Source organism: Sapajus apella, unplaced genomic scaffold, assembly GCF_009761245.1.
Source record: "Sapajus apella isolate SASKATOON/1434 unplaced genomic scaffold, GSC_monkey_1.0 scaffold22, whole genome shotgun sequence".
NCBI classification, from domain to species: Eukaryota; Metazoa; Chordata; class Mammalia; order Primates; family Cebidae; genus Sapajus; species Sapajus apella.
The window spans coordinates 19,181,744-19,197,459 of NW_022436962.1; the positions used below are offsets into that span (position 1 = coordinate 19,181,744).

The following is a 15,716-nucleotide window of genomic DNA, read 5'->3' on the forward strand; positions in this document are numbered from 1 at the left end:
ATGGGTTTGGCACTATGAGATGTTAACTGCTATTCTCTTTGGCATAATCTGCGTTGTGCTCTTTGCTGATGGCTATGGGTGACAGAATCAGTCATGTACATGATCTGTGGGACATGGGGATATTTCTCCTTTCAAAAGGAGGATACTTGAGAGCCAATGACACTACTAGAAAAGATCCCTTCATGACTGACCTATGATAAGTAAAGAATGTCACTTTCTGACAGACCCAGGAGCTCCAAGTTATCTTTGGACCTCAAGAGTAAAGGAATTTACCCAACTCATAGGCATTTGATGGTACAAACCCATGGCTGGGCTAAGCTTTAAAACGGTCTTATCTGAGATTCCTTTTTATGGAGCAAAGTTCCAACAAAGCCAATTTTAAAATCCTATGTGAAAAATAATTATTCTTGCTGCATTTTATACAAGTAACCAGGCAAAATGTAAGACTAAAGCTCACTTTTGCACACAAATCAGTTATAATTTGTCTCTAGTAAAAATGGGAGACTGGAAAGAGAAAAGAATGTTTCAAAAACTATGGTACACTTGTTATTAGATTCTAGTCTCATTAGTTGTTTTAATTTTTTTTCTACAGTTTAGACAGATTCTGCTTATTTCTGTGAACAAACCAGTGATCTCCAACTACTGTTCAAAAGAAACAAAATGAATGGGCAATGTAAAAATCTGTATTGAATCGACTAGCAACCCCATATCAGCTTGGTTTCAACAGTTGTCCAGTTCATGGAAAGCCTTCTAATTTAGTTTGTGATAATTTTACTTATTTTGCTTTACTGTTGTGGAATATATTACTGTTGTACTCTTTGTGTAGGATAGGCTTACTAAATGTTTTCTTAAATAGTTATTAATCTTCCAGATACTATCTTTTGTCAGAACTCAAGTGTTCCAAATGGACCCTGACATACCAATGCTTTCTGGTTGAGTTTCTCTCTACCCCAAAGACAAGAGACCCTAATTGTTAAGCCGAAATATCATTACCCCTATTTAGCGAGAAGTAGTTGGAGAAGATGGATCTTCATCCCTCTACAACCCTTAAGATTAAAAGCTTTCTTGTAAAAGGCAGGGGGAGATGTCAAAGGTGTTTGAACAAGAGCAAATCCATCTTGAATAGGGGTTTGGCAAAAAAAAAAAAATGCTGAGGCCTACTGGGCTGCATTCTCAAGAGGTTAAGGAATTCTAATTTGCAGGATGAGATAGGAGGTTGTCACAAGACATAGGTCATAAAGACCTTGCTGATAAAACAGATTGCAGTAAAGAAGCCAGCTAAAATCCACCAAAACCAAGATGTCAGTAAGAGTGACCTCTGGTTGTCCTCACTGCTATACTCCTATCAGTACCATGACAGTTTATAAATTCCATGGCAACATCAGGAAGTTACCCTATGTGGTCTAAAAGGGGGTGAACTCTCAATTCTGGGAATTGCCCACCCCTTTTGGGGAAAAGTCATAAATAATCCACCCCTTGTTTAACATATAATCAAGAAACAACCATAATAATGGTCAATCAGCAGCCCTCAGGGCTTCTCTGCCTATGAAGTACCCATTCTTTATTCTTTACTATCTTAATAAACTTGCTTTTACTTTTTTTAAAAAAAGATTTTTAGACATCAGTTGCAAAGGATAATGTATTAGTCTATTCTTAAGTTGCTATAAAGAAATACCTGAGACTGGGTAATTTATAAAGAAAAGAGGTTTAGTTGACTCATGGTTCTGCAGGTTTTACAGGAAGAATGGTGCCAACATCTGCTTAGCTTCTGGAGAGGCCTCAGCAAGCTCACAATTATGGCAGAGATGAAGGAGAAGCAGGTACATCCAGTGTGGAAGGCAGCAGCAATGTGGGAAGAGGTACCACACACTTTTACATGACAAGCTATTGTGAGAACTCATTCACTATCATGAGGACAGCCAAGGGGACAGCACTAAACCATTCATGAGAAATCCACCTCCAGGATTCAATCATCTCCCACCAGGCACCACCTCCACCACTGGGGATTACAATTGAACATGCATGGGGACACAGATCCAAACCATGTCATTCTGCCTCTGACCCCTTCCAAATCTCATGTCCTTTGCATGTTGCACAATACAATTCCCTTCCTAACAGTATCCCAAAGTGTTAAATCATTCCAGCATTATCGCAAAAGTCCAAAGTCTCATCTGAGATAAGGCAATTCCCTTCTACCTGTGAGCCTGTAAAATGAAAACCAAGTTGTTTCCTTCCAAAGTATAATTCAGGTACAAGCATTGGATAAATATTTCCATTCCAAAGGGGATAAATCAGCCAAAAGAAAGAGGCTACAGCCCTCATGCAAGTCTGAAATCCAAAGGGGCAGTCATGAAATTGTAATGACTCCAAAATAATTTCCTTTGACTTCATGTCTCACATCCAGGGCACATTGGTGGGAACAGCGAACTCCCAAGGCCTTGGGCAGCTCTGCCCCTATGGCTTTGCAGGGCTCAGCTCTAGAGGCTGCTCTTACAGGCTGGCACTGAGTGCCTGCAGTTTTACCTTGAGGGTAAAAGCTGCCAATGGCTCTATCATTCTGGGTTCTGGAGTATGGTGGACCTTTTCATACAATTCTACAAGGCAATCCCCCAGAGGGAACTCTGTGGGGACTCCACCACCACATTTCCCCTTGGCACTGCCCTAATAGAGATTCTAGGACCATGAAGGCTCTGCCCCTGCAGCAGGCTACTGTCTGGACACCCAGGCATTTCTGTACATCCTCTGAAATCTAGGCAGAGGCTCCCAAGCCTCAACTCTTGCATTCTGCACACCCACAGGCTTAATACTGCATGGAAGCTGCCCATCCATTCATTTACTTGGCAAATATGTATTGAGAAGCTACCATGTGATAGGCAATCTTCTGGCTCCTGGGATATATCAGTGAGCAATGCAAATTATAAAAAATCTTGCTCTTTTATATTCTAGAGGGGAAAACAGATTTATTCAACAAAAATAAGCAAATCCTATAATACATTAAAGATGGTAAGTGCTATGGAAAGGAATAGAACAATATAATGAGACCCGAAGTGGGGAGTTGGTGTTTGCTGATGTCAATAGGGTGCTAAGATGTCTTTAAGGAAGTGGTATTGTGCAGACCTAATCGGGTAAGGGAAAGAATAGCCAATGGTATCAAGGCCCTATGACAAAAGTACATCTCACGTAGTCAAAAGTCAGCAAGAAGGCCAATTTGTGTAAAACAAAAAGAACAAAATAAACAAACATAAGAAATAAAGCCAGAGAAGTAACTGCAGTCAGCTTCATTAGGTCTTATAGGTCATAGTAAGAATGGTGGTTTTCACTCTGGTAAAATGGGGACACAACAGAGCATTTTGAGCAGAAAAGTAAAGATGCTTGCCTGATATTTAACAGAACAACTCTGCTGTGTTGAGAATAAAGTGGAGTACCAAGATGGAAGTAGTTAAAGGACGAGGCAGTAATGTCGGCAAAGCAGCAATGTCGGCAAAGCAGCAACCATGACTTGGACAGGGATGATTCTAGTGGAAGTGCTAAAAAGGATTCAAAATCTGGATATATTTTGATGGTAACACAAACAAGATTTTGCAAAACAAAAAATGTTGAATATGAGATAAAGAGAATTGACAAGAATGACTCCAAATATTTTTCTCTGTCTTAGTGGAAAGATAAAATTGCCTTCACTTGAGATGAGGAAGACCACGGAAGAAGTAGTGTATGGATCAAAATGAGAGGTCTTAAGAAAATCAGTTCCATCTTGAAAAAAGTAGGTTTAATTTTGAAATGTAAATTAAATATTCAAATGGAGACTTTGGGTAGTTTGATGCATGCAACGGAGGAGTCCGGAGTTTAGGAAAGAGGCCTGAGGGGTAGATTTATATTTGGAGGTCAAGTCACTTAGATGACATTAAAAGCTATAAGACTGGAGGTGATTTTCAAGGGAATAAGTGTCTATAGACATGGGAACAGAGCTAAGTCTTAAGGCCTGGGGTACCAACACTAGGATGTCAGATGAAGAGGAACCCTTAGATCGAACTGAGATGCAGCAACCAGAAACTCAGAGAGATGATGGAGTGTTAGATGCCAAGTGAAGAACATTTACCAAGGAGGAAGGAGTGATCAACTCCCTTACATGATGTTGATAGGTCAAAAAGATAAAGACTTGAAATTATTAGATTTATAATGTGAAGGTCAGTAGAGATTTGACAAGTGTAGCTTAAGTGCTGTGGTGGGCTAAAGTCTGAATGTACATGGTGGAATTTGAAAAGAGGAATTAACGGCTCCTATGGTTGAATATACTTTGGTGAAGTTTTGCTAAAAGGTGGAGCAAATAAATAAAACAATGGCTAGTGGAAGAGGTAGAGGAGGGTCAAGAATAATTTTTTAATTGAAAAATAACAACATGTCTTTATTCCCTTGAAAATGTTCCAATAATACAAGAAAATTTTACAATACAGGAGTAAATTGGGGGAAATATGACAAGAATATCCTTGGATCTATCAATAGATTGTATGCCAGTGGTGGATAAATATAGCACTGGAAATCTATAGAAGCTCTTTTATTCTTTTCATTAATTTTTATAGTAAAGTTGGAGGTAATATCACTGACAATCAGGATAAGGAGAATGGAAAATGTATAAGTAGTTGGCATGAGACAGGAAAAGTGAATGAATGAGGGAAATATGGAATGATTACATGGTAGCATCGATACACTTAGGAAGTTCATGGTCATGAGTTTAAGGTGGGAAGAGTCATCCTGTCTGGGTATATTTAACCTATGCTGTGGTATTGCCAAGATGATACTAGAAATGAAGAGAAAGGCATGGAAGTCGAGTTCCATGAAAACAAGTGGTTATAATAACTGACCATGAAACTTAAGTTGAGTAAGGAGGGAAGCTACCACATTAAAAAGTGAGAGATAGTAGAAAATTGTTAAATCGTGTGAAGATCCCAGGAAGGTTGAGGCATTGATAGACTCAGAGTATAAGGGGTATACGCTGATAAATATGATTATGTATCTGACAGAAAAGGAAACACAAGAAATGCATGTGCTATACAAAGTGAACAAACAGAGTTGCTGGGGGTACTGAGATTAAATGATGCCACATGATCATTTGTGAAACAAGATCCAATTGCTAGATTTATAACAAAAAACATGTTTCAGCTTTAAATATTAGCAGTAAACAGATTTCAGGCAAACTGAAGAATGAATATAAAAGTTAAAAGTCAGAGATAAAATTAGGGCCCACAAAAACTGAAAATCTCAATGAAAAATCAGAGGAGATAATTAAAACATTAATGCCTGTTTTAATTATTTCTACCAAAATAATCTTTTGGGCCAAGCATTATGTACCTTTTTTTGTTCAGAGAGTCAGAGACCAGCCATAGCTGAAATAATCTAGATGGTTGTAGAATGAAGTATAGATAGAACTGTGCCAAAGAAAAAAAGAGGTATAAATTAAATGTTGTTATAATAGTTCAACTTCGACTTCTGCTTTAAATGTAAAAAGTTGCAAGGGACCATCACTTTGCTGTCAATCTAACAACCAAAACAAGCCACATAAGTCCTAAAGGAATTATTTTTTAACTCATCAAAATGTAGAGGGCACACAAAAAAACGAATTAAATTATAGATAGTTAATAAGTCTTTCATAGGAAACACAAACAGTCATTGAACATTTAACTCATTGGATGAGACCCAGGGCTGCTCCCATACTTAGCTGAGAGGAGAGAAATAGAAGAATCAGGCACAGAAGGATTAAGAAGGAAGCAGCCATACAGAGGCCAGAATGACAGATTAGAGGTCTATGGAGGCCCCACCCCGCATATGTCTGTAACTATTTTTAATTCTGCCCACAGATAACTGAAACCAGTAGTGAACTAAATAATATTAAAACTATAATGAAGGCCACACACATATCAACTTGAAATCAGTTCAATATTGTTTCTTTCCTACTGCCAACCCCCATTCAAATGATAGATCCAGCAGTGCTCCTCTTTGTAAAGGGAAAAGCACAAAAAATATAATTTACTTCCATCTCTCTCATTCTTTTATGCGAAGTATTTATTATACAATAAAAACATTTAAGACACGTGAGAAATCAACACAATGTGGTCTTTGTAGAGAGAAGAAAGAGTCAATAGAAGGAGATACAGCATGGTCCAGATGTTGGAATTATCAAATAGGGATTTGAAAATACCTACAATTTAATACAAATGCTGTAAGATCTAGTGGTGATAGTGAGTAATATATGTGTATAGATGGGTGAATTAGAGCCAAGAGATGAAATCTACAAGACATAACCAAACAAAAATACTGGAAATGAAAAGTATAATGTAGAAATCAACAGTTTTCTAGCTGGGCTTAGCAATAACCTAGACACAAAAGAGAAAATGATCAATGAAATCAGGTCAAATAGAATGTATCCAAACTCAAATACAGAAAGAGTGGGGAAAATGAAAACAAAGGAACAAACAAATGTGTACCCAATATCTATGGGGCACTATCTAGTTCTGTAACATAAATCTAACTAGAGTCTTATTATAGAAGAAAGAAGAAAGAAAATGAAGCAAAAAAAAAAATGTGGGGGGGAGGAAATTTTGAAGATATAACTATCAAGAACTTCTAAATGTAATGAAAACACTAATTTATAGGTTCAAGAATCCGAGCAAACCTCAAGCAGGACAAATATATCATGCCTAGGCATATCATAGTCAAACTGGTAACATGAAAAATAAAAAGAAAATCTTAACAGCATCAAGTGGAAAACAATATATAGGCCGGGCATGGTGTCTCACACTTGTAATCCTAGCACTTCGGGAGGCTGTGGAGGGTGGATCATCTGAGCTCAGGAGTTTGAGACCAGGCTGGCCAACATGGTGAAACATCGTCTCTACTAAAAATATAAAAATTAGCCGGACGTGATGGCAAACACCTGTAATCTCAGCTACTCAGGAAGCTGAGGCATGACAGTCACTTGAACCCAGGAGGCAGAGGCTGCAGTGAGCCAATATTGCACCACTGCACTCCAGCCTGGGTTAACAGAGCAAGACTCTGTCTCAAAAACAAACAAACAATATATAGTATACAAGAAAACATTTATATAAATGGTGGCTGATATCTCACCAGAAACAATGAAGGCAAGAAAACAATGAAACAAAATCTATAAAGTTCTAAAAGAAGAAACAGTAATCAGTGTAGAATTCTATATCAAATAAAAATATCCTGCAAAAGTAAAGACATTTTTACAAGAGCTGAGAGAATTTGCTTCAGCAGACTGACCTACAAGCATAGAAAAAGGAGGTTCTTCAGGTTAAGAAGAAATAACATCAGGTGATACTCAGGATAAACAGCAAACAGTGAAGAATGCCAGAAAGGGCTGATCTTTAAAATGAGAGAGAGAAATTATTTTGTGGGGTTTACATAGATAAAACACAGTATTTTAAAATATCCACTATGTAAATTTTAATTTTCAGCCAAAAAAATTAAATACGGTCATTGGCATTATTTTTAAACACTTAAGTATCACAGTCAATAAACACAAACAATACCTAAATTAGCAATATTTATGACAGTGAAATTGTATTGAATACCTAACATGAATCAAACATGTATTATTTATAAGCTTTCTGACCACCCTGAAAAGTATGTATATGAAACACATTTTATAAATGAGAAAACATATTAGGCAACTGGATTGAGAAGTTAAATTCTTTGCCAAAGTCACTTGGCTGTTAAGAAGCAGAACTAGTATTCAAACCCAAATCTGTCTGATTCTAAATCTCATGCTTTGCTTTTCAGGCACTAATTGTTATAGTAATAATAACTTGTATGTACAATGAGTTAAATGTTCAATGAATGCTTGTTTCCTGAATCCATGTGACAAGTATAGAGTTTAAATAACATTTTCAAGACCGCTCTGTATACTATACAAATTAGGCCCCTCTGGCTGAACTTGTTACATTCCTAGAATTTCAAATCTATTCTGAAAATGCTTCCATATATTATTTTGTCCAAAATTAGAAAATATTTTTAATTTACTGAAAATAATATTTTACTGAAAATAATTGCAATCAATAAAAATAGAAATTTAAAAGACAATTATTTGCAATTCCACTTATAGAGATTAACATTAAACTAAAGAATGTTTTGGCATATTTCCTTCCACACCTTTAAATAATATGTATATATATGTTTATAATAACATACATTAAATTTATAGAACGTTGTACTATACAATCTTGTTTCATGTAATAACACATCATGAACTCATTGCCATGTACATAGAAAGGGACATATTTCATTCCTCTTGATGGTGTATACTACTCTAGAGCAGGCATGAATTATAATTTATTAAATCAATTCCTTTTTAAGGTTTTTAACTGATTACAGTTGTTACTTTAAATAATTCTACAATGAACATTTTGAGTATGTATTTAAGCCTTCGTCTAATTATATCCTCAAGATAATGCCCTAGAAGTAGATATCTTGGCTTAAGTAACTTTCACATTTTACTTTTGATAGTTTGCCAGGTTACCCCAAAATCTTTCCAACAATGGTATAATCTCTTTTTTAGTTTTTACCAAACTATCAAGTACAAAATGATCAGCATTGTTTGAATTTTAAATTCTCAGTTTATTAGTCAGATGTTTCAATATTTTCCTTTAGTGTCTCTGGACATGGTATTGTGATAATAAAAGTCCATAATATGCTAGAATTATAGAAGCACTTGCCTTCATTTTCCTTTACTATCTTATGATAGCATATTTTGCATTCGAATTTTAATTCATCAGCAGTTTTTACTGAGTATGGTTGTGAGAGCTACATTAACATCTTTCTAAGTATATAAAATAACTCGTCTGATATTGTTTGATATCTTGTCCGCAATGTTCTGAAACTAACTTAAACTCCTCTGTATCTGTATACTGTATTCCTATACTCTTCTTCCATTCCATTCTCTTAGTGAATTTCAATACTTTTAAGTTTATTTTCTTTTTATCTAATTCCAAAAATACTTATCTCTGAAAAAAAATGAGCATGGTTTCAGCTGTACTAAAATGGAATTTGTATATATAGCAGAGGTTAGAAACTGGTAGAAATTAGAAGTAGCATTCCAAATTTAGAATCAAGTACAAGCACATGGGTTAAGACACACAACATTGAAAATACAGAAAGGAAGGCAAGTAGGTGTCAGCTTTAGAGGATGATCCTTTTCTTCCCTGCATATTCACTTTAACAGATACTTAACAAATATTTACTGATTCCTTAATGACCAATGATCTTCTTAAGAAAGTGCCATGCACATTTGAATATATAATGTAGAAATTCTCACCTTTAATCAGCAACCAGAATCTTGTTGATAAATGAGTTCAGAAATAGCTCTGAAAAGTCTTGATTCACATAGTTCTGTAATTTTAAATCCAAAATTTGGAGAGCTAGTATAGTTTATCACCACAATGACACTGGTGACTTCTCATAACTACATATCTGCTAACACAAGTGCTCTAGGTTATATGCCCAACTGGAAGCACTAAAATAAATCTACAACTGAAAGAAAATGTTCTGAAAAGGAACCAACACACTTTAGTTGATATGGATGGTCTAAGGTGTTTCTATTTGTATACGTATATAAAAATCAGTCTGATCAAATCAGATTATACCATTAATAAGATAGATAAGGGTTCAGTAAAAAGCATGTATTTGGCCCACTGATTAATTTTTCAGGGAAGGCAAAGACAAGTCCTGCAGTAACAGAAAGTGTCACTGGCAACACATTTTTCTAGAGTGTTATGGTAGAGATAAGAATCAAAGAAAAAGCTCTGTAGTAGCCAACACTCATGTGGAAAGTTGTTACTTTCTGGGTGCAGAAACAGAGAACCAAGTCAAACCTAATCAGAGAAAGGCAGAAAAGATCCATCTTGATCTGCTATAGGCCTTCATTTGATGTGCTTGTGTTTGAGGTGGTGTCTGTTCCAAAGCAGAGACAGCCGGCTTGGCACTGCATGACAGCACCTTTAATTCAGCCCAGTAATTGCTTGCACAATTACCTCTTTTGAATGAAACCATCTTGGATATAGACAAAAGTATGGAGGAGAGTGACTTAATTTTTTTATTAAAAAAAAAGGAGCAAGTGAGAGAAAGAAAATGATTTATAATAAGTCCATAGGAACATTCTGTACCTATCTCTTTTCTGATTAGAGAGGTGGCATGGAGCCTGGCTCATTAGGCAGAAGTAATGAGCCAGTCTATATGCCATCTCTAATTAGGGAAAAGATACAGTAGGTACAACTGTACATATAAATTGATAGAATAAAGATAAAAATTATTTAAAATATCCTTTTCCTTCTGTAGCTCTCAGATGCCCAGAACGTAAAGGAGAAAATTATAATAAAAACTAATATTTGAAATAAACCAGTTTCTAGTTACATGCTTTCTAATCAGTAGTGAAATTTATTTCTACACAGTTTAAAAATAAATATCATCTTCAGTTTGCACTGTCCTTTTGAAGCATTAATTTAACATTTAGTATACTGAAGTAGAATAGAAGCAAGACATTTTAACCCTGCAGTGTATCGTGGACTAATTTATGGCACTATCAAATACTGTGAGCAACATTTGGTGCAATAAAACACTTTTAGAAATATTAATGGGGATTAAATATTGAAATAAGGCTTACAAGATTTAATGTGTTATTTAAAAATTCTGCATGCAGAGTATTTTATAAAATTATTCAGTATACTAATTACTCAAACCAAGTTTCTAAATATATAGGTTCCTTAAAATATTGCTTCTTCACATGTTTAGCTTATCTAAGAGCATACACAAATTAAAGTAATAGAGTCTTTACATATTTTCTCTTTTGATTGATACAACAATCATATGGAAAGATAGTGTTATCCCTATCTTATTGTTTCACAATAAGAAAATAGATGTTCAAAGAATGTAAAAATAGTTACCACTTATTGCACATTTATAATACAATAAGCAATATGTTCTCAACAGACATCATCCCACATAATTCTTGTAAAAACCCTGTGAATTGCATATTAAAACACCATTTAATAGATTAGAAACCAGACTTCAAGGGAGTAAATATTTTGATCAAAGAAGCAGACCTGGGTTATATTTAATCTAGAGCTTGGCAATTTAACCACAGTGTTTTGAATATCAAAAATATATACCTTCTTTTTAAAACTACACATTGGTCTAATAACTCAGGTCATGGAAAAAAACAAAACTAAAATTTTATGTTATTTCAGAATTAATAAGTGCACTAGTCATGAATATCGATAGGAGCTATTTATGCCATGTTCATTTCACACATTTATTACAAACATTCGAAAACAGGTGAGTTCCTGATATGTGCAAATGATAGGATTGTGTGCCTATCAGAATTAATAATGAGTTTGGCAAGGTCACTGAATATTGGTCAATATTTATGTAATAGTAACAAAATTAGAAAACGAAGTTCAAAAACAATACTAAATATAATTGCATGCAAAATAACCAACAGGCCAAAAAGCCAGAACACTGACACCACCAAATGCTGGTAAGGATGTGGGGCAACAGGAACTTTCATTGCTAATGGGAATGTAAAATGATATAGTCACTTTGGAAGACAATTTTACAGTTTCTTACAAAACTAAACTTATCTTACCATATGATCCAGTAATTGTGCTCTTTGGTATTTATAAGTTGAAAACTTATGTTCACACAAAATCCTACACACTGATGTTTATAGCAACTTTACTCATAATTGCCAAAACTTGGAAGGAAGCGAGATGTCCTTCAGTAGATGAATGAACAAATCAACTATGCTATATCTAACCATGGAATATTATTTAGTACTAAGAAGAAATGAACCACCAAGCCATGAAAAGATGTGGAGAAATCTTACATGCATATTATTCAGGGAAAGAAGCCAATCGGAAAGGATACATTTTTATTCCAATTATATGATATTCTGTAAAAGGTGAAAATACAGAGACAGTGAAAGTATCAGTGATTGCCAACTTTTAGGATAGAGAAAAGGATGAATATGAGGAACACGGAAGATTTTTAGGGAGTGAAACTACTCTCTGTAGGATACTGGAGTAGTGGATACTTGTCATTGTACAACAACAAGAGTGAACTCTAGTGCAAACTATGGACTGTAGGTGATAATGATATGTCAATGTAAGTTCATCAACGGTAACAAATATACCATATGCTGCTCTGGTGAGGGATATTGACACTGGAGGAGGCTGTGCATGTGTAGGAGCAGAGATCATACTGGAACTCTCTATACTTTCCACTCAAGTTTTCTGTGACTCTAAAATTGTTCTAAAAAATACAGTCTATTAAAAAGGAAAACCAATGAATACATATGAACAAATCTAAGAAATATGAGTGAGACCTCTATACAGAACACTAAAAATATTGATGGGAGAAATTAAGGAATATATTACATTTATGTGTTGGTAACTTGATATTGTTTAGATGCCCATTCTCCCAAATACGACTTAGTAATTTAAATCTCAGCACAATTTTTTATGAAAATTGAAAAACTGTTTCTAAAATTCATATATAATAGCCAAGGCAATCTTAAAAGAAAAAAAAGTTGAAGAACTGCTAGATATCAAGACGTGTATTAATACAGTAATTAAAACTAAATAATAAAGTTAATACAGTAATTAAATATTTTGACCCAAGTCTAGACAGACAGACAGATCATTGGGGCAAAATAGAAAGTTCAGAAACAAACCCATCTTCACATATACAGATAATTGATTCACATATACAGATAACTGATGACAAAGTTACCACTGCAGAATGGTAGAAACAATGATTTGTTTAAAGAGGCAATGTTTTTTACATTTATTATGCATTCAGGTGGGAAAAAAATTTTGACCCCTACCTTACATGATCTCCAAAAATCTATTCTAGATAGAACATGGACCAAAATTTGAAATGTAAAATAATAAAGCTACCTGAATAAAGTGTAGGATAATATCTTCATGATATCAGGGTTTGCAAAAAATAGTCTAAACAGAACACAAAATTGTTAAAATTAAGAAGCTCTGATTATCAACAAATATCATCAAGAGAATGTGACTATAAGCCCTAGCCCAGAAGACCATATTTGCTATCCTGTATTCATCAAAGAACTCATATTAAAAATACTTAAGACCTCCTATAAATTATTAAGAAAAATACAAACTGTCCAATTAAAAATTGGCAAAAGGCTTCACAAAAAAGCATATTCACTTGGCAAATGAGCACATGAAAAGATCTCAGCATTACTAATGATCAGGAAATGCACTAACCAACCACCAGAATAGCAAAGAATGGTAACACCTGGCACTACTAAGAGTTGGTAAGGATGTAGAACACTTGGAATCCTCAAAGACTGCTTCTTGGGACATCCACTTAGAAAACTATTCAGAAGTTATTTCCTAAAGCTAAAGATATACTAAGGCTGCATACACTATGGAAAAGTCTCACTGGCATAGTGCTAAGCAAAAAGAACACAAAAGAGTACCTACTTCATGATTTTATTTGTATGATAGTTCACGAATAGGCAACGTCAGTTTATGGTTATAGAAGTCTACATTGACGCTATTCTGTTTTTAGAGTGGATGTTCATTAGGGGACCCTGAGATTTTGGAAATGTTCTACAACTTTTTCTAAATGAGAATTACACAGGTGGATATAAATATTAAAAACTCATCAAGCTATACCTTTAATATTTATGCACTAACTTGCATACATGCTTTGTTTTGATTAAATCTTAAAATATTACTTTAAAATGTCCAGACCACAAAGTTCATAAGCCACCTAAAAACTGAAGAAAACATATGCAATGTAATATTCTAAACATAAATGAGCTTTTATAAATAAGGAATTACAGAGTATAAATATGGACACATTGTATGAATAAAGAATTCACAAATAAAATGCAAATGATCAAGACATATGTGAAAAGCTACTCAAACTCATTAATGGCCAAATAATTCTAAGACAGCATTCAACAATATTTTTCACTTAGAATGGCAAGGGTGAAAAAAAATGGATAATTTGTAAGGTTAGTTAGTGTTTAAGAAAACAAGCACTTGGCTATATATTTTAATGAGGTTATAAATTTTCACAACCTTTCTGGAGGTAGCCTGTTATGCATTAGAGCAATCTCTGTATTAAAATATAAAATGACCATATGCTTCAACCAAGCCACTCAACTTCTATGGATTTATTTTAGGGAAATAATTATAATAACATTAGTAATAGTATTATTTACTAATATAGTTTAGTGAATATACTTTTTTCTCAATATATAGTATATACGTTACCTTCTTAAACTATATGGCCAATTTTTAGCATGGGAAAATATAAACCACATAGTCCAGTTAACTGTAGGTTAATATTTCTCAGTTTTCATCTAGTACTGTATAGTCTTACTTTAACAATGCTGTATATTAAAATCTAACCCCACGCCCAAGAGAGAAAATATAGTTTATATACAGGCATAGTGCTTAGCCCCTTATTCATTCATTTAACAAATGAAAATTGAGTATCTACTACATGCCAGGGGCTTGAAACACAGTAATATTTTATATGACATTGCTTCATTTGATCTTTACATTGGCCCTATGGGATATCATTATCATCATCATCATTTTAAAGTTGGGGTGACTACTCTTTAGCAACATTAAAATATTTTGCCAGAACATATAGCTAGTAAGTGAGGAAATGGGTATGAACTCAGGCAGGTTGACACCAATGTATAGGGTATTAAGGAACTGTGCAATCAGGTAACTGCTCAAATATATATGTATGTATGTATATGTCTGTATATGATTGATAGATTGTTAGATGATATATATAACTAGAAATGTAGATATAGACAGATAAATATATGTATATATATAAAATGTTTTCTACATATTTTCTATACATAAAATATTGCTAATGCTAATTATATTGAAACATTAGAAAAAACCTAAATGTTCATTATAGGAGCTTAAGAAATATGGATGACACCTATATAATTGCACACAGGACAGCCATTTTAAATGAGAACATACATCTAAACGAGAAGGTATATTGACATGAAATGTTTATAGCATTTGAAGGAGAAGTATTTATTTTTAGAGGACTCAGAGAAAGCATATGTATTGTAATTTTATTTTTGGAAAAATATATTTATAACTATATCTCTAGCTAAAAACGTACTAAAAATCTGGAGGAGTATAAAAAAGTTAAACTGTATCTATCTCTGAAGATAGAAATATGGAAAACACTTTCTATTTCACAGAGTTCCATATTATATAGAGTTTTTTTATAATAAGCATATATTATACAATAATATAATGTTTTATTTTAAAATGTAGGCATTTTAAAGGCCATTGTACTAGATATTTTAAGATAATTGCTTATTTCGACTTCTGATTTTATATAGTATATAGTGTATGATATTTTCTTAAACGATATGGCCCATTTTTAATGTGGGAAATGAAAATATTAGTCCAGTTAATTACATGTTAATACTATTTCTCAATTCCCATCTAATACTTTGTAGTCCTACTTTAAAAATGCTCTACATTAAAATGCAAACCCTTCAAAAAAGAGAGACAGAGAGGAAATATAGTTTATTACACATTGAAATGACTTAAAAACTAATCAGAATAAAGAAATTTCAATTTGAAAGCTTCCCAAATGTAGTAAGTCAAATAGAAGACCCCAAAAGA

At 34.0% G+C, this 15,716-nt stretch overlaps 1 protein-coding gene across 3 annotated transcripts in view; it reads right to left on the reverse strand.

Moving 5' to 3' along the window:
- Window positions 1-15,716, reverse strand: part of USH2A (usherin) — a 763,828-nt gene that overhangs the window by 690,676 nt on the left and 57,436 nt on the right. The window lies entirely within an intron of this gene.